Source organism: Melospiza melodia, chromosome 3, assembly GCF_035770615.1.
Source record: "Melospiza melodia melodia isolate bMelMel2 chromosome 3, bMelMel2.pri, whole genome shotgun sequence".
NCBI lineage: Eukaryota > Metazoa > Chordata > Aves > Passeriformes > Passerellidae > Melospiza > Melospiza melodia.
Window position 1 is genome coordinate 116,392,621 of NC_086196.1, and position 19,424 is coordinate 116,412,044.

The 19,424-nt window shown below is 40.9% G+C and overlaps 1 protein-coding gene across 5 annotated transcripts in view; it reads left to right on the forward strand.

The window, feature by feature from the left end:
• PLCB4 (phospholipase C beta 4) overlaps positions 1-19,424 on the forward strand; it is a 176,472-nt gene that overhangs the window by 14,336 nt on the left and 142,712 nt on the right. For all 5 annotated transcript variants that reach the window (XM_063152829.1, XM_063152834.1, XM_063152833.1 and 2 more), the window contains exon 2: positions 5,005-5,064. The gene's annotated coding sequence lies outside the window, so the exon portion shown is untranslated. The remainder of the gene's footprint in view (positions 1-5,004; positions 5,065-19,424) is intronic.

Sequence of the window (19,424 nt, forward strand, 5' to 3'; positions counted from 1 at the left end):
CTTTCTCTTGCTGTGCTGGAGGATTGGGATAAAAAAGCACAGATCACCACACGCAACGTTCGAGCTGCTGGCCTACATTTCAGAGCCAGGCTGGCAGGGAGCAGGCTCCCAGTTTCTGGAACACAGAGTACATCCCAAACAGAACTATTAGGCTGCAGAAGGATTTATGTGATAGTGCTGAGCTTTCCCTGGAGATATCAGATTTTATCTTGGTGATACAAAGTGCTGGCTTGCTGGCCTGAAAGGAGTATCCATCCTCTTCCCATCCTGTCAACCTGCTGCACGTTCCCCAGGGCCTGCATTAGCTGCCCACTTTCATGTTGGAGTCCAGGCCTGTTCCTTCCTTTCTGTTCTCTTTGAATGTGGTGGGACACCTTTAAACTTTACTCTTGGTTGGAGTGCAGGTTTTTATGATAATAATTAATTTTGTTGGCCCAAGCTGAGTAAAAGCATTTACCCATAATTGGCCTGGATTCTTTGTAATGCTGTAAATGAAGTCTTGGATTGTTAATGCTTTCATCAGCAGTGAGTAATTTCATAGATTGAAAACCTTTTAAACTGCAGCATGATTATTTTGGTTCTAGAGAATTACTAGAGGCGACTAAAAATTGAGAATTCCACCAGGAAACAAAAAAACCAACCAAACAAAACAAAAAACTTCCTTTAGCCATAGGTAAAATTGGCTCCAGGAGTTGTAGGATAGTATATAATCACATCCTAGACACTCTGAAATTCTCGGAGTCAAATTGCAGATTGTGTATTTTGGTGCTATTACATTTGCATACTGATTAGAGTTTGTAATAACTGTTCTGTATTGCACAAATGCTGCTGTTGTTTATTGCTTGGTTTTTATCATATAACTCCTGCTCTGTAGAAAAAGGTCTAAAAGATTCTATTATCTACACATCATTTTGGAGGGTGTACTTTATTATCAATTGACAGCTTCTCATGAAATGGAATCTCTGGGCTCCAAGTGCTTGACATCTCTGTGAAAAGAGTCTGCCTGTTTCAGGAGGGCAGTGCCCTGAGTCTTGCTCAGCAAACATCAAGGAGTGATTGTACCTTTCAGGTTAGCTATGTGCACATTGACCCCGAGTCAGGAGCTCTCCTGAGTCAGGATTTCATGGCTGGAGGCAGATTTAGGGCTGATGGGGTGGGGTGTGTGTGGTACTGGTAGGAGGCTCTGTGCTCCCTTTGGTTAATAAGTTTCTGCCTTAGTGAAGCTGAATGCAGCAGCCCTTGATAGAATTCTGTGGTTTCTGAAAGTGATTCCCATTGTGGTATTCCTGTGACCATTAATTGTGTTTAACTGCGTGGTTACCTGCTTCTTTTGTCCTTTTTGGAGTCATACTGTCAAGTTTGTGTTTAGTGGGGATCAACAGCCATCTGTGCCTGCAGTCAGTGCCCTCCAGGTCAGAATCAGTGCAGGGAGGTGCAGAGCTGTGGGAGCTGAAGGTGCTGCTGATCCTGTGGGCGAGCACACGAAATGTTCCAGAAAGATATGCCAGAGGCTCAGATTATGTAATGCCTCGAGCAGGAAGCCACCGAATGGTGTGTGGAGCATGTCAGCAGCAACAGCCTGATGTCCCTGGCAAGGCTCCACGCCAGGAAGGAGCTGGGCTTTCTCAGCAGCCTCGCAGGAGAATGAGGGATGTGCGGCGAGGCCCTGGGAGCAGCCTGGCCCGGGGAGGCAGGAGCTGACACCACATCCCTTACTGGGCTCTCCTGCCCCCAGGTGTGAGGATGACAGGCAATTCTTCACATTTTCCTCCTGCCTTCTGTGTTTGCCTCTTCTTTTGCTTTGTTTTTTTTTTCCTTACTCCTAGATCCTGAAAAAAAATACAAAGAAAGAAATGACCTTTTCAGAGCTGTGCATCCAGATTAGGGATATACAGGCAATTCATGTCTGAAAAGTGGTAACAGTTGTGTGTCTAAAATTAACTAATGAGCTATGGTCGAAACTCCTTTCCGGTACAGAATGAGAGAAGGTTTGGTAGGTAATGATCATTTCAGTATATTGACAGACTAAAATTGTCATGTTTAAATTAAGTCTCTAATGGTCTTTTCTAAATTGGGTACTTGTACTTTGCTTTTAATTAGAAGGAGGCAAAAGGTCCTTATTGGAATTCTAAAGTTATACTCTGGGTAACTCAAGGAGGTGATTATCTGTAACCAAGTGTCCATCAATGGGAAGGTCTTGCAGAAGTGTGTATTTGTCAGGTCATTTTCTCTGAGCATTTCAGAGTGACAGGTGAAAAAGAACCTTGAATGATGGATCCCTCTGGATGAAAACTTGTTTTCTGCTTGAAATGAAAAAGAAAAGGAAAAAAATTCTGTTGACAAGCCCAGAGTCTTGATGAAGGTTGCCCATCCTTTTGAAGGGTCATTATGATTCAGCTGGGTCTTTTGCAAAAATAAGTCTTTTCCTTGGAGCTTATAAGGGGGTTAGGTTGTGAAGAGAGAGGAAACCATGGGGTGTATTTAAGGTGACAGGAAAGGCCAGGTGACAAGTGAAGAAACACGTTGTGCTTTACTGAACACCAGTGAAGAAATGTGTGTTGTGGCCAGAATGAGCACTGGCCACATCAGAATTTGATTCCTCTACACCTGCCCTGGTGTTGCGAGGAACATCAAATTAAAGATCCTTTGCAAAAAAAAAAAAAAAAAAAAAAAAAAAAGCAGGCATCAAGGTACTTAAGGCTTATTCATTTAATGTTTTTTTTCTTTTTCTTTAGAACACGAGGAAAATGAAAATTGTGGGGTTTTTGTATTTTAGCCTTTAACCTAGCTGTGGAAGGGAGGGCAGAGCTGAGGCTGCAGCCACTGTCCATTCCTCCATCAGTTGTCCTGTTGCTGTGAATTACAAGCTGCACAGTGTTTCAGGGACTGAGGCTGCACTCTGGCTCCGAGTGCTTCCCTCAAAGAATTTACAGTCTCGCTGAAAGGGCCACTGGAGATTTTGGACACAAACAAGCTTCTGAAGAAATACTTAACTGGTGGAAAGACACAGAGAGAGATTTTTGGTATTTGCATAGCTAAAAAGAAACTGATTTTGTTCATTAAATTTATGAGATTGTACTCGTGTGTTTACATGGAACATGAGAATTTCAGGGCCCAGTGGCAGTTCTGCCCAGAAAGCTGTGGCTGATTAGCACCAGTGGGAAGCAGGTTGTGTTTCTGGAATGTGCATTAGGGCTGCTGGGATGCTCCTGGTTCCAGTGGAGCTGGCTGGATCCCACACTGATGTAACCCTGCTGAAATCTGACTGCAGGCTGCAGGGGAACAAAAAGGGCTGGGCTGTATCTCCTGCTGCACACTAACAGAGCAGTTTGTATGCTTGAAAAAATTATCTTGTCATGTCTTTGTTTCCCAGCACAGGCCTGCTTTGGACAGGGAGTTTATTTTAGCATGAAGCTGGCTCTAGTTGACCCTGGAGTGAGTGTAAGGATGCTTGTGTGTGAAGCTGCAAAGTCCTGGAGACCCAGAGATATCTTGTCATGTAATTAGGAGCTGCTGAGGGCAGGCTGAAGGTGCACCAGCAAAATGAAAGAGTTTGAGGCATTTAAAAAAATAATTTAAAAAAGACTTGAAATCACTGTGTAGTCTCTTACTAGAAGAGAATGCTGTCAATATTTAATGAGAACAAAGTACGTAGCCATCATCCTCTCAGCATTGCTATTTATGATTTGAAACAACTTCTTTTAATGGACGTTTTTGGCAACTTTGAGAGGATTCAACAGAGGAGGAAAGTATTCTCTTTAACTGCCCTCATTGCAGTAATTGTGATTGCTGTGGTTCTCAGTCCCTCTGGTCCCATACTCAGGGTGTTTTATGTGCCATGAGTTCTCAAAGCAGATGCTAGAGCCACAACATGCTCTGGCTTCCCTTGGCTGAGACCCTTGTTTTCTGCAATCTGTTTCTAATATTGAGGTTTTTTTCTTCTTCTCATAAAACTTAAACCTCATGAAACTGAAGAGTATCAGGTCAAATTTAATTCTGTGTATGCACCTAGTGGATATTGAGATGTTCTCAACTTTAGGCTTCAATTTATTTTTTCTATAAAGGAAGAAAGATTTAGCTTGATGGAAGACAGAAAAATACAGCTTCTGATCTAATGTGTAGGAGCTCTTGATAGAAATTCATTTGAAAAAGCAGCAGTCAATTTCATGTTATTTTCAATAATGCTGAAGACGCTTTCTTTTAATAAAATACTGTCTCCTATAAAACAGGGATTTCTAATGTGAATTTGGACTTGATTTTGTTTTTGAGCACTCTTTGGTCATTTTCATTCCTGTTTGTGTAAACTTGCTGCTTTGCTTGCTGGAGGGCTGTTGTGCTCATGTCAAGGTTTCACACCTAGGTCTTACAGAAGGAAATCACTGGGTTTGTGCATTTGGAAAAAAGAGGGGTGCAAAGGAGCAGCACCAAAGCACCCTGCCCACTTGTACTGCTCAGAGGTGCAGGAGTTGGTGTTGGGTGTCCCTGTGCTGCTCCTTCCCCTCCAAAGATAGGGAAAACAGAAGTGGATGCTTCCATCCTTCCAGAGTGTTGGCAAAAGCAATGCAGGAAATACATTCTAACACTAATAACAATGGCATAAATTACTTTTTACCCAAAGCTGGGATGACAGAGAGACCTGATTGTATGTCTCAAAATAAAATACTTTCTTTTCCCTGCTCCTGACACACTGCTCCATCCTTAGTCTCCATTGTGTTGCTTTCTAGTTTTAAATGCTTGGAAGAATGGGTGCTATGTGTTCCTGTCACCTGCAGCTATTATGCTTCTGCTTCAATAACAGGAATTTCAAAATAAAACGAACTTCAAACGAAAACTCACTGAGCACTCAGTATTTGTTTGCTACTGTGTAAATATTCTGATCCATAAGGAGAAATTATTTCTGGGGGAAAAAGAAGGTCTTGAAGTAGTTTACTGAGATTTTATTAGGTAATTAAATATGAATATGCACAATTAAGGCTTTTCTTTTTCTTTTTTTTTTCTTTTAAGGGAAAGGAAGACATTTTCTACAATGTGAATTTCTACGGAACAATTTCTGATTTTCCAAAGGTATGCATTTTCTGTTCTTTTAGTATTTTAATTCTGTTTTGTTCTAGATTATCTACTTCCTGTTTAAAATACAGTTTACCATTGCAATGCTGCACTGTCCATGTCAGTAGAATGAAAAATGTGTTCTGAAAAAGCAGTGGTTGGGGTTCATGAGAGGAAAGAAGTTATTAGAAATTTAGATCATAACTGCAAATTCAGAGGGTGCTATGCTCTCCTGAAACCAGATATCCTGACATTAAGGAAGTGTGTATGTGTGAGGTTGATCAGACACAGGCAGATGAGAGTATTCACAGTTCTCAGAGGCCTTATCTTTTTGGAGTCTAACATCCTGGAAAGTTTGGATGAGTAGAAATTGTTCTTTGGTGTGCTCCCCCTCAGGCCCAATAAACTCCAGTGATAACCACTCCTAAACAGCTGCGAAGTCAATTTAGGTTCTGGAGTCTCTGTGTTCCAGCAGATCCTTCTCACCTTGTGTTTGTGGAGAGCAAGGTTTTTACTTTCTTTTGGTACTCGGGGATGGGTCACTTGCATGCCAATTTATGTTCCCTTCCTAGTCTGAGTAGTTTCACCCATCCCATTGGCATAGAGGATTCTTACCCTATTAGCTTCTGCTGCCTGAAAACCACTTTTCCTCCAGAAGCACCAATCTGGCACAGAATTCCAATTGCTTTAGCAATCCAGGCCTTGAGCAGGCTCAGAAACTTGTGACAAATGTTAGTTTCTGGCTAATCCTGACTGAGACCTCAAGCTCAGCTTAGATGAGTTCTTTGATTCCTGTTGTACTGCACAGGTGCAGAGCAGGGCACAGGCTTTGTGCATGAAAGTTTTGAAGTGATAATGATTAGGTGGTGCATTTGCTTTTTATTGTTCTTCTAAAACCACACCTAAATTCATATGAGAGTTCTCCAATGTTGTCTGAAATTAAATCACGTGAGAAATCTCAGATGAGGATTCCAGTTGCTGATGGATCTGCTCTAAAGGGATCTTTAGTAAGAAAATGTAGGAGGATAGAATATAAGAAAACAAAGATAGTGCAGAAAGTAATCTCACCCCTAATGAGTTGCAGCTGGGCCAATTAGCAAAGATTAGGAGCAGGCCTGACTTTAACAGGCCACAGGTGTAACCAATGAGAAGAGGAGTGCTATAAAGAGTAGGGTGGGTGGTGAGAAGGGACCTGGAGTCAGGTGGCTGCTGTGTGAAGGAGAAAGGGTCAGTGATCTGAGGAGCTGTCCATGAGAAACACCAAGCAGGTATGGAACTCTTGTGATAAGGAGACAACAGCATGGAACCCCTGCAATAAAACCACGACACGAAAATTTCATTGCAGAACAAGTCATTGACACCAAAGGATGTGGTTGTGGTGTTTATCTAGAATTGTAGAATTAGAAGTAATGGTACAAAGGTTGTAGGCAGCGCTCTACCTATCCTATCTTGGCATTAGTGGTTAAAACAGACTTGTTTTCCTTGTTTTTCACTCCTGGATTGTTGGTTTATCCATGTAGTCTGTGCCACAAGCAGTTGGGAATCTGCTGCACTGTGACCTGGTGTTCTGTCGCAGTTGGTTTGTTTATTTGTAACTGATAAAAATAATTCTTCTGTGGGCACAAGTAGAGTTTAAAATAATTGAAAAAGAAAAAAATAAGCCTACATTGGCCAGAAATAGCTTTCTTGGAAAGTAGAAACTTCTGTAAATATCTTTGTAGAGCAATGGTCTGAAAATACAGATAGGGCTGACTTCTTATCCAGGTGCAGCAGTAGAAACCTGGTAAGAGACTTGGAATGAATACCCATTAAAGGCAGAACTGTTGGTTCATTTGTTAAAAGTGCCAAAGGAATAGTAGATGAATAAGTTTACCTGGAGTGTCGCATTTGATGCTTTCAAACCAAGAGTAAATATTACAGGGAAAAGCTCCTTTGGGGGCTTAGTGAAGGAAGGTAGAGGTGATGCTTTTTGTTTTCCACTGGATCCTCTTTTTAACCATTTCAACACAACATGAAGAAGGACATGTCATAGGCTTTACACACCATCCTGAAAGTCAAAGACCTCTAAAACTTTGTGAAAAAAGGAACAGCAGATTTCAAAGCTCCCAACTTTTTGCATCAAATAAATATGAGGAGAACTTGGCTTTATAACAAAACAAAAGTAGCCCCAGGCAGTCACAATTTATACAGCCAGTTTTAGGGTCTGTGAACAGCATGCTGCAGTTAATATTGGTTGCACTGAGGATGCCTGGGAGAGGTTGTCTGGGTAGAAGCCTGTTAAAATATCATATTGTTAAAGATTAAATGGGGCCATTCTGTGCAGTCCTGTGTTTCATTACAGTGTGATTCCAGGCAGTATTTCTTCAGGAGACGAGGTCAGGCAGTGCATCCTTAAAGGTTTATTGTGTTTACATAGTGGTGGGTGGGAGGACAGGCCTGTGCAAATGGGAGATGGTGCCTTTATCATAACACATCATTTACCTGTAATCATGTTCCCCTTAGGAGAGCATTAGTCATGTTATTGAATAATCAGGAGCTGCAGGAACTTTGACCCCTCTCCTAGTCTGAAAGACATTGAGCTGAAGAGAAAACTAGCCAAAGAAAATCCTTTAAATGAAAGGTGCTTTCCAACACTGTGGAAAGGAGAGAGGGCTGAATTCCTGTTCAAGTTTGTAGTGTCAAACTGGCCATGATGTTCACTAGGCATTCCTGATTGGAATAATAATTAAAACAGTTCCTCGCAGTTAGCTCATTGATTTTATTCATCAGCACTTCACAGTTGATTTTTATGGAGGTGAAATAAGATCCCTGTGGTTTATTTACAGAATTGCAGACCTTTCATGTGAAGGACAGAGCCTGAATATTTGGCATGTGCACTTTTGATTAAATTACCTGTGCTCCTGTGGGTACTTGTGTGTCACTGTATCTCTGAGTTGAGGAGCTGCAGCATTCCTTGGCCACATATTGATGGAGTTCCCTCTGCCTGCTGTGTAATCTGCCTTCTGCAATCACAGAAACATCTTGCACTTGTTTTTCTTGTGCCAGCATGGAGCTCTCACACCTACAGAGCATAATTTAGGATGAGTTTTAGTCCCAAACTATTTGCTGCCTGCTCCTTATAAGGGGCATGGTAACTGGTCCCAAATGGAAGTGACACTTTATAGGGGAGAGAATAAAGGAAAGCTGCCCTTCTTGTTAGAGACGAAAGCCATTTGCTCAGATTGCTATTGTCAAAATAATCCATGCCATGAATCCTCCAACTGTTCTCTTAATCAGGTCCATTGAATCCTACAGCCTATCTGATTCTTTTCCCTTGTTATCTCTGTTTTCTGGAAATTGAGTCCTTGTAGGCCTGAAAACTTATCTGCTGCTCATAAGCAACATGCATAGCTCACTAAGGTGGGGTATACTCTGAGTTTCCCTTCAGATGGCCAATGTTTTCTTTATAATAAAGTTCTCTTATTCTTAGCGCATTTCTAGGTCAGGAATGCTTAAAATATCTTTGGTCATTAAAACTTGGAGTCAACAGTATAAAACCAAAATAGAGAGGCAAAAGAAAAATAAATGAAGCTTACTGCATCCAGATGAAGTATTGTTTTCCAAATATTCCCTGCTGCTTGTGATCATGTTGTTGTCTTTGTGCTTTCCTTTGGGAGACTGTTCTGTTTAATTACAGCAAAATCCAGCATTGTGCAGACACTTGTGTGAGAGAGGTGAGCGTGCACGGAGCAGAAAACCTATGTAGTGGCAAAGGTCTCAGCCTGAGCAAGATTGTGGTTTGGAGAGGAGGCAGAGCTCTGGGAGCTCAAAGCAAGTGATAACAAAAGCATACTGATAATTTGTGGCAGTGTGACTGTCTTGGTTGTCAGGGTCTCTGTAGTTTCCTATGCATTTAAACTGACACTTTTGATAAAGAAAATAGAGGCTGGGAGTGAGAAAGGAGACTAATTTCTTGTCCCTGAATGCTTGTTCACACCAAAAGCCAGTGTGAGAGTGAACCGGGCTGAGCTGGCCCAAAAGCACACCTGATACATAACATTCTAAAAGGTCATTTCTGAGCTGGAGGAGAGAAGGCTCCAGGCTGCTGCCACCTTTCAATATTTAAGAAGGTCTTAAAGATGAAGACAAACTTTTTAGTAGGGTCTTGTGACAGGACAAATGGCTTTGAATTGAAACTGGGTATATTTAAAGAAGAAATTTTTTACAATGAGGATGGTGAAAAAACTGGAACAGGTTTCCCACTTAGATTGGGGGTGCTCCATCCCTGGAAACATTCAGGGTTAGGCTGGGTTGGACTCTGAGCAACCTGGTCTAGCTGAAGATGTCTCTGCTCATTGCAGGACTAGATGACATTGAAAGGCTCTTTCCAGCCAAAACTATTCCATAATTCTGGGATTTTTTTTTAAATCTGAGTCAGTTTTCATTTTTTCTGCCAGAGCAAAAGTTAATGGTGAAAGAATGAGTGACTGGTGGACTTCTGGAGAGGATTCCAAAGTTTATCAGACTGCTGCCTCAAACTGGTCTGTGGTAGGTCTGTCTGAAACCTGAATCATCAGACATTCTAATGCAGGAAAAAGGAGAAAACAAATCTTGGCTCCTGTAAATTTTAGTTGTTTATGATAAGAGTTGTCTTAGGCTGAGAAAGAGAAATATACAGACAAAGAAAACAACCTAAGTGACTGCCTTGTAAAACTGTCCCGGAAGATTTATCTGCCATTCCCCAGGAAGGAAAGACTGTTTGCTCTTTTTTGCAAAGATTATATAAAGAACTAAGTCATAGCGTTGTTTTATTGAAAGTTTCTATTTCATCAATGCCTGAAGTTAAACCTTCTTCTTTTAAAATGTGTGAAGTTCTGATTTTGAATCCAAAAGTGCGGAGTACGGGAAGAGCAGGTCAGAAACCAAGAGGCACAGAGTGGCACTGTGTACTGTTTGGCCTCAGTAAAACCTGGAGGAAGTGAGGTCCTTGCAAACCATTTTGTTCCATGCAGGTTCAGCTCTCTAACACATACCGGGGCTCTTTATGGCTTCCCCTCTCCCCCTTCTTTTCTGTTTTCTGGGTGTTTCCTTAGTGCACTGTATTGGATCCAGGGGCAAACCAGAGCACAAGAGTCTGCTGCAGTTATCCAGAGGAGTGTGTGAAATGGAGAGAGTGCAGTAGGAGGGAGTGGAGGAAGGAAACTCTTCCCTTTTGTGTTTTCTCAGCCTGCCCAAAGCTGGCATGACTCTGTGCCAGAGCTGGAGGGCAGAGACCTGAGTGACATTCCCGTATTCCCAAGGGAAACCACTGCAGACACATTTGTGGGATTTCTGCCACTGGCTTCACCTGAGGCCAACTATGTGAGAAATGGAGAGTGAAAGAATTAGCAGGATGATCTGGAAAGTATGGGGAGAGCTGTGAGATAAAGGCAGCAAGGTAGCAAAAGTGGGAAATGTCATCATAAAACTGTCAGATACAGGAAATACCTACATGGTGGGAAAGAAAGAAAGAGGTTGTGCACAGCTGAGTTTGGACAAAATGTTTTATTCATTTCTGACTCTCTTGTCCTGTTGAAACTATCTGCCAAGACCTACTATTGATACAGCAAGATTACTGGCCTGTTGGATGCTCTCTTTTAAACTGATATGTCTCCTCCTGCCATGTGAATAGTGCATTCATCTTTAACCCTTACTGTTTTCTGGCAAAGCCAAAAAGGAAAATTACTAAATTATTGCTAAAAACTGCATTGTATTTTTAAAGGATTTTTCTTTTCTTCGAGTACTTTAAACTACTTTAAACCATAAAATATGGAAAATTTCAGAGGGATGTTTGCTCTGACTGCTTTTGGGATCTCTGTAGAGGGATAGAATATAAGAAAATAGTGCAGAAAGTAATCTCACCCCTAATGAGTTGCAGCTGGGCCAATTAGCAAAGATTAGGAGCAGGCCTGACTTTAACAGGCCACAGGTGTAACCAATGAGAAGAGGAGTGCTATAAAGAGTGGGGTGGGTGGTGAGAAGGGACCTGAAGTCAGGTGGCTGCTGTGTGAAGGAGAAAGAGTTAGTGCTTGGAGGAGCTACCCATGAGGAACACCAAGAAGGTATGGAACTCTTGTGATAAGGAGACAAGAGTATGGCAACAATATAGAGGAGCAGTATTTGGTTGAATGTAAAAAAAAAAATCTGTAAAGAGATGCTAATCAAAGACAAAACTTCTCAGTATTGTCTGGCTTTCCCAGAGCTTGCTTTTGTTCTGCTGTTCGTATCTTATCAGTTGTAATTTTGCTCTTAAAAGGAGTATTGCAGTGGAGAGCAGGGAGTGTGTGTGTGTGTGTTATGGAGTCTGCCCACTGCAGCTGCTTACCCAAACTGATCCCTTTTGATCACAGTACCTGTAGCAACTGCAGGTTGAGAAGGTGGCACATGCTGTTCCACATCAGAATCATTTCTTGGAGGCAATGGAAATACCTGTGGCAAATTGAATTGACATTCAAAACTTCATTTATAATCGTGGTTATTATGATTTCCTCTTTCTCTGTGTACATATTTGGGATCTACTAAGTGTAAATTTTCCACGCTCGACAGGTTGCCTTAGCCAGAAAAGTAGGAAATAACTCCCCAAAGAACTGCTGCCAGATCTCTGAGGCACGTATTGAGCTGTTTGAGCTGAACCACAGTATGTAAGAGGTGCTGTGCCAAGTTTTGAAAGGTACAGTATGTGGAGTGATGAGACTGCTGTCTAGTTATTTCCTGTACCCAAAGGGTAGAGACAGACAAACAGGGAATGCCGTCTATTGCTTAACAACACATATGCAAACTTTTCAGTTATTTATATTTTAGCTGTTGTTTCTTCCTCTCAAAACTAGTGGGACTTGGTCAACATTGGAATGAAAAGTAGCAAGCAAATCTACTTGGATTTCATAGCTGCACTTTTTCTCTGTGATTGATACCAGACTGAGAACTCGGATCAGAAACGTGGTCATTTGTAGTTAGCAAATGGGAGGACATCTCTGAGGCAGCTGTAGATGCTGCAGGTATTTCTTGTGCTGATGTGTGAACTGCTTTTTCAGGATCTGCAGCTGCTCCTTTCTCGGGCATTTGTACATTTCTGTACATTTGGAGGACTTTGACTGTTTGTGCTGGGTGTTTTTGTAAATGACCTCACTTACGCACATGTGACCGTCTGATATAATGAGGTATCCAGCTCCTGGTTGTGAACATTTGGCCATATAAGTCTGTCTACAAGTCTTTTGGGTCTGTCTGCCTGAAAAGCAGTAGGATTCCTTTTTTCTCTGCAGGGCTTTATGGTCTGCTTTTGTGTCAAGGATGTAGTAAGCAGCTAGCTAGATATTCTGAAAAGTCTAAAAAATAAACTTCTGTGGTTTAAAATTATTTTACTTTCAGCCCATGTCTTAATGGAACAATTTGTTGCCTGAATTCTACAGGATCTTTTTTCTTGTTGTGTTTAAACACAGTTGGTGAACTGGGAAGCTTACTCTTTTAAAATGTTAAGCAGTTTGAGGCTGTTTCCAGGTGCATATTTTGAAGGAAATCAGAGGCTTTCCTCTGCTCATCACTGATGTATCAGCATGGAGGCTCTTGTATTGTCACATATAATGTGGAGTCAGTTTTTTCATTATTAGTACTCTTCTCTGTGTTAATTTGCTGTGAAAGTGATGGTGTATTGGTGGGAGGGCAGTTGTCCTGTCCACTGCCCAGTAAGTGTGTTCAGCAGCTTTGGCTTGGCTGTGCTTTCCCTGTCCCTTCTTTTCCTGGCAGTTCACGGGCAGGAGGTGGCACAGGACAGCAGGTGACACTAGAGCAGGAGATGATGCCATTGAAGCCACTGCCTGTAGTACTTGTGGCTGCAGCAGAAGGTGCTACAGTCAATATCATAAACCCAAACCCAAGCTCTCTGACAGTTTACTGCTTATCTTTCCTCTCCCTTTTTTTGTTTTTCCTTTAAGACCTGTGTCCAGAACATGAGGTTTGTTTCCTTATCTTGAGTGTTTTTGTTAGCACTTGATGTGACTTGATATAAACAATGTGAATTCGAGTCAAGTGGTTAAATGTTAAAACAGCTTCCCACATGTGTTGGTTTACTGCCAGGGAAAGAAATACAGCAGAAATGCTGTATTTACCACTAATCAAATATCTGTTATTCTTGAAAGAATGATCTGACAAGGATAGAGCTGGACTAAAATGTACAGGTTGTATTTCATGGAAGGGGAAAGCTTTATTAATATTTCAAGAATGGCTTTAATTAGTCTGACTGTTGGTAGGTGTGTTCATTTTCTCAATGTACATCTGATATAGCATTTTTCACCGACTTATAATTGGCAGTTTCCCATAGGAAATAATCATTATTGGTATTATAAAAGCACTTTGTATCTATCACATTTGGGAAATGAAAGTTTTGCAAAGGTCAGAATAAAGTGTGCCCCCAATTATGCTAATAACTCATACCACAAATGATCCACTAGAAGGTTTAATAGCTTGGTAGTCCTCTTTAGATTTTCTGAGAACAGGAAGAATTAATATTACATTTTGACACTTTACAGAAAGGTGAAAAAAGTAATCTTCCTTTGGAAGTTTGTACCTGAACTCTCTTAGTTGCTTGAAGATCCTGGTGGATTTGAATTAGGATTTGTTGGGGTTTTTATTAAGAATTCTTTTGAAAAACATTTTGTTCCTCTTCACACTGAAGTCATTACATTTTTTTTTAATGATCCCATCGTGGCACGGTATGTAGCATGTTTTGACATTTGGAGTTATCTGTAAGTTTTATTTGGAATTTGACAAAGTCTAATCGACTGATTTTTTTGCTAGATTGCTGAAGTAATTTAAATTAATAACTTGGTATGAAGTATTGAAAGTTATTTAAAGACCTCTTCAAAATGAAAATTCTACTTCAAACTAAATTTTAATTTTCCTTTTCACCTGCCAAAAATAAAAAGAAAATCTGTAGTTTCCTTTGAGGGGTATTGCACATCTGTACTCAACACCAAAGACTGGAGTAACTAAAGCATCCAGAGGTTTTCCAAATGTCACAACAAATCTTCAGGATAGAATTAGTTAGAAATTATTGGATACTGGGTTTTTTTGTGAAAAGAAAATACCCACCAGAGAGATTTCTTTAGAGCCAGAGTCCGTGTTGCTTGAAATGGCTTTTTCTGGTTGTCATTTTGAGGCTGAAACATTACTAAAAGGCTAGATGGAAAGATTTGCTCCTGAGGGTGATTATCCTAATACTGCCACCGTTCCTGGGCATCTCCTGAGCTGTTAAAGAACCCATCAGGAGAGCAGTCTGAGAGCTAACATTTGCAAATGTCTGCAAATTGAATTATGAATGTCTCTAGTAAACAAAACGTTAGCTGCACTATGTCAGCTCCGCTCCGAGGTCTGGCTGTGCCAGGTACTTGGGGTTTGTGAGATACTTTGGGAAAATAGAAAAGCTCAGATATAAAAATAAATAGCTCAGATTCATTCATCTCACAGGGGTTTTAAGTGGAGAAACATTTTTCCCTGCATTCTTTACTTGAAACTCCTGTCCCTTTTCCTGTGTTTCTGTAAGCTTTACTTAACCAGAGATGCAGATGGTTTATTGCTCCTTTAGAGGAGCTGTAAATGGGGAATATTGACAAGTCTGGCACTGAAACAGGAGGCTGTTGGAAATTTGCTTACCCTGATTTGATGGGCTGCGCTGGGAGAGCTGCTGCTTCTGCTTCACTGGAGGTGTTGTTTTGCTGCTTGCAGAGATCAGGGCTGTAGCAAGACTGCCTTCATAAAATGTCTCTTAGAGAAATGTTCCTTTAGAACAATTCTTCAAGCAGCACTGCCAGCAAGGCCTTTCTTGCACAAACATTTCTGTTTTGAGCATGTTCTGGTGCGGCTGGCCACACGTGTAAATAAAGAGAAGGATGGGAGCAGGCTGCTGGTAGACTTTAAACTTCAGCCTTGGTTTTGTCCTCCTGGGAACAGTTTTTTCTGTTTTGGCATGTCTTTATTTTTCCATTGTCACTTGTGATAAATGCCTGATGCTAAGTGCAAAGACTCTTGGTATTGGCTGGTTTTTAATGCTCAAGTTCTCTCCACAGACAAATTACTCTTCTTCAGCTTAAACACCTCAGGTCAGTGAGGGGACATCATTAATTCCAGTCAAGCTGGTTTTACCTAGAAGATTATTTCTATGCAAATGCTGTGAGGAAGGGATAAAGGCAAATTTGTCAAAGCTACCTAGTGAAGCTCGTACACATGATTCCATGAAGGGTTCTGTTTTTCATAGCCTACTACAGACTGCATGGCACAGTCCAAAACACATTTTCCAGAGCAAATCCTAAGTTTTGAGTGTGGGGCACGCAAAAGGTGAAATTAGAGTCCAAAAGTAATTTTATTCAGCATATGTAGTGAAGTACATGGCAGTACTTATATTTGATTAGGTGTGCACTGCACTCCTTGTTTGACTATGGTTTCATTAAATGTTCAAAATGGTGTGGATTTTATTCCATAGCTGTGTGAACAATTAAATCCTCTGAAATTTTTCTGACTGTCCTAATTTTTTTTCTTCCATCTGAAGCTTTGCTAATGGAGGTCTCATCACTCTGTCAGAGAGTCAGGTATGTCTCCTGATGGTACTTGTGCCTTTTAGACCAATGGGGACAAAATGATCCAGTTTTTCCTTCCTTCCAGGTACAATTATGGGTCTCAATATAATAAAAATAAAATGATTGAACATCTACAGAGGATCATATGGCATATTTTCCATTTATTTTAAGTTGGGAAGCTAAAATATCTTAATTGACAATCCCGTAAGGTTTATTTTTTATGAGCTCTTTTCTCTCTGCGGTTTTACATTTTCAGAGTATTGCTAATTCTGTAAATTTAGCTATCAGAGTATTGTAATTTAAGGCCAAATCCTTCTCACAGTTGAAAGAAAAAAATTGAATTGGTTTTATTGCAGTAGAATCAGATTTAAGGGGCAGAGCCTGAATAGTTTTTAATTATTCTAATCCCTGGACAGCTTTTCAGCCAGGACACTTCACAGGCACTAATAACATTATATTTTACATCAGGGGAAACTCAACTGATATAAAAAGATCATGAGTTTGCTGTATAGCCTGCTCACATCATTGGGACCAGTTTTTCTAGCTGCATGAACAGGCTCTAAGAAAGAAGCTGTATAAATTTTATTGTGGTGCTTTTGTGGAGTTTTTTTCCCTTGTTTTTCTTTTGACCTTTCTTTCCCATGGGTTGCTTCAATTTATTAACTTAGTGTGCAACTGTTGATAGGATCAGGTCTTTTCACAAAGTCTTGCAGCTCCTGTGCAGGTTGTGGTTGAAATGCTTTGTTTTGGTGCTCAGGTGTCTCATGCTCATATCCTGCACTGATGTAGGAAAGCAGAGCATCAGAAGAGTGATGCTGGTCAATCACAGCAGTGGTTTTCTTCTCAACAAGCATGTAGTTCTGTAACCAGGCAAGTGTTGCCATTCCCACTCCAGTTGTACTCAGCAATTTCAAAAAGTGGCAAGGTTTTGTTTGTCAATCAGCAAACAAGCATGAAAAGAAAAACTGTGATGGAGCACAGGACTGTGGTAATGGGTTGGGGGTTTGTGTGAATCTAACATGCCAAATTAACATTTCCATTTCTTGAAAAATCTAAAGAAATGTATCTCAGGAGCTTACCTTGAATTAGCATGGTTGCAGAGCTGTTCTCTGTTTGGCTTGTATGAGAAGAAATATTTATAGTCTGCTTTTGTTTAAGAGAACCCTTAATTTGCCCTGTAACAGAAAACACCAGTAATTGAGGAAGCTGGTTTAGGTCCTCTTGTTAGGTGGCAGAGGAGATTTTGTCCCTTTCCATGCATGTGCAGAAGGACAAAGAGAAATTCCTCCCTGTGGCTTCTCTAATGAACTCTAACACAAAGCTAAGCAGGTTAGAATTTCTACACTCCCTTGAACCAAGCAAATCATGTGGTCACTTCTTTTTTACCCTGTTCTGCTTTTAGCAGGGGGTACAAAAGTGAACAATGTATTTATTTGCTACTGTGACAACAGATGAAATTCCTGATCTTCCCTTAACATGAATGGGAGCATTGCTCTCCTGCTTTGGGGTGCCAGGAATTCACCAGCTGTGCCTACTGGCTGCAGAAGTTCAAACTAATTAAGAGCTAATTCCAGGTTACCACTGGACTGATGCTGCTGGAAGTAGTTGCTGGCCTTGTCGTGGGTAATGTGCTTTCCATCACGCGTGGCTTCTTTCTTGCTGTGCTGCTCAGCCCTGTGCAGTGAGGTGCTTTCCATGCTGTATCCATTTGCTTTTGGAATGATGGGAGATGTTACAGGCCGCTCCCAGGGGACAGTGAGTTAAAGCATTCCTGCAGAATTGCTGAATAACAGGGTAGAGCAGTGTGTAGATAAACATCTTTTGGAGTCACTGGGGTAGATGTGTTGGACCACAACAGTCAGTGTTCAGAACTAAATTAAAGGTCAGCAAACACAGAGCTCCTTCAAAACTCCAAAGCATCATGTCTGACTGTGTTTTGTTTCTGGAGACATAAAATGAGATGTTCCACACCCAGAAAGGTAGCAAAAAACAGCATTTGCCATGCCAGCTAAAGGGTGTGAAAGGGAAACCCATGTATCTTATACCTCTTATTTTGATTTTTGTGCTGATACTCAACATACAAGTGGTTACAATGTAAAATCTAACCATGGCATGTACCATTTTGTGCAGAGGAAGGAAATATCTTTTTAATTTTTTTTTTTTTACTGCTAATGATTAATGTTTCTTAAAAATAACTCAAACCTGGACACATCAAGCCTAAAATGGTGAGCTTGGAATCTCTGTGTGGGCTGTCTCAAGTCCAGCTCCTGTCTCGCAGTAGGCCCATGTATGTGTGAGTATGACAAGTAAGGAAGGGCTGAAAATGCAACTGCTGCATCCTTCTTGATGAAAGGAGTGAATGCTGCTCTGCAAAGACTCTTTATGTAGATCAGAGCCAGAAAAATGTCATGTGGTGTTAAGTGTGTGTATATATATATGTATAAACGTGTTTGTGACCCATGATCTGTTTTTCCCTCAAGTCTGCAGCATCTCAGAGGTGCATCTGAGCTTTGTGTGTGGATAAGAGCCCTGGGGGTTATTGTGGTGCTCCCACCATTTCCTTTGCTCTTTCCCTCTTTGCTGACAGATGCAAACATCTCTCCCTTCCCTCAGTTTCCCCTTTCTCCTACAGCAGCATCAAAGAATAGGATGTGCTGTTTCCAGAGGCTCTTTGGGTAATGTGAAGCTGAAGGATATTTAGTAACCAAAGAGGAAAAGCTGGAAAGTTTTAATTCAAATAGTCTTTGGCTAATATTGGAAGAAAATGAGTAGTGCAGGCTTATCTAACAGAAGGAGCTGTGCTGGTCAGTTGTTGCATAAAGGGAGTGTGACTCAGTGGCTGATGCTTTCCACAGTATTTCACTAGTTCCAAGGTATGATTTCTTAAGAGCTTCATTTGGCAGCACTTAAAAAATCTCCCTTATAATGCAGGAGAAAACAAAAGCCTCTTGGAGACTGGCCATAAGGTTTGTTGTACACTTTTCATTTAGAAAGAAATGTAAATTTGTCTGATTCTATAAAAATCAACTTTGTGTCATGTAAGCTGTTCCCTGTTTGGTGTGGATGGAAAATTCTCAGTCCGTGGCAGGTAAGGTCAGCATGAGCACAGCCTGCTCCCCAAACCATTTATCATTGATGTGGTGTGTTTAGTTCTGTGCTAGAAAATAAACAGGCACATTCCTTTTTTGTTTACATAGAGATTTAGAAATAGTTATATTGCCCTTCATTCTTCTAGGTTTTATTAGAAAAGACATTGAAGACAAATAGAACAGTGACAAAGCTAATAATAGGTCTTTTATGGAATGTGACTTCTTTTGCCAAACTAGAGCATTTTTACATCCTTGTGCTTTTAGGCTGACTTTTCTGTAAAAGGGGGGAAAGGGCAGTAAAGAGATTTGATTTAGATTTTATTTCAGCTGTGCTGAGTCAGAGTTACTTGTTGTTTTCTGTGAGCTGCATATATAGTTTGTCTTTTTAGATGACTCTTTTTTAGAATTGAGATGAACTGCTGTTTCTGCTTTGCTTTCAGTCATGAAACATCCCTAGAGATATTCTGTCCAGTTTGCATAATTGCTTTGTCAGAATGTGTGTATGATCACCTGCAGTTGCACTTCTCATGTCAGGTGTCCAAGTGGACTTGGGTGTCCTGTAAATCAGCAGGCAAAATGCTGGAGCCTCAGGAGCTGGGAATGGGGCCCACTGGTGCATGCTGCTTTACCCTACCAGGTTTGGTTTGTTTGGTTTATAGCCTCACTTGCCTGGTGCTCACATTGTGTTTATGAGGGATTTCACACA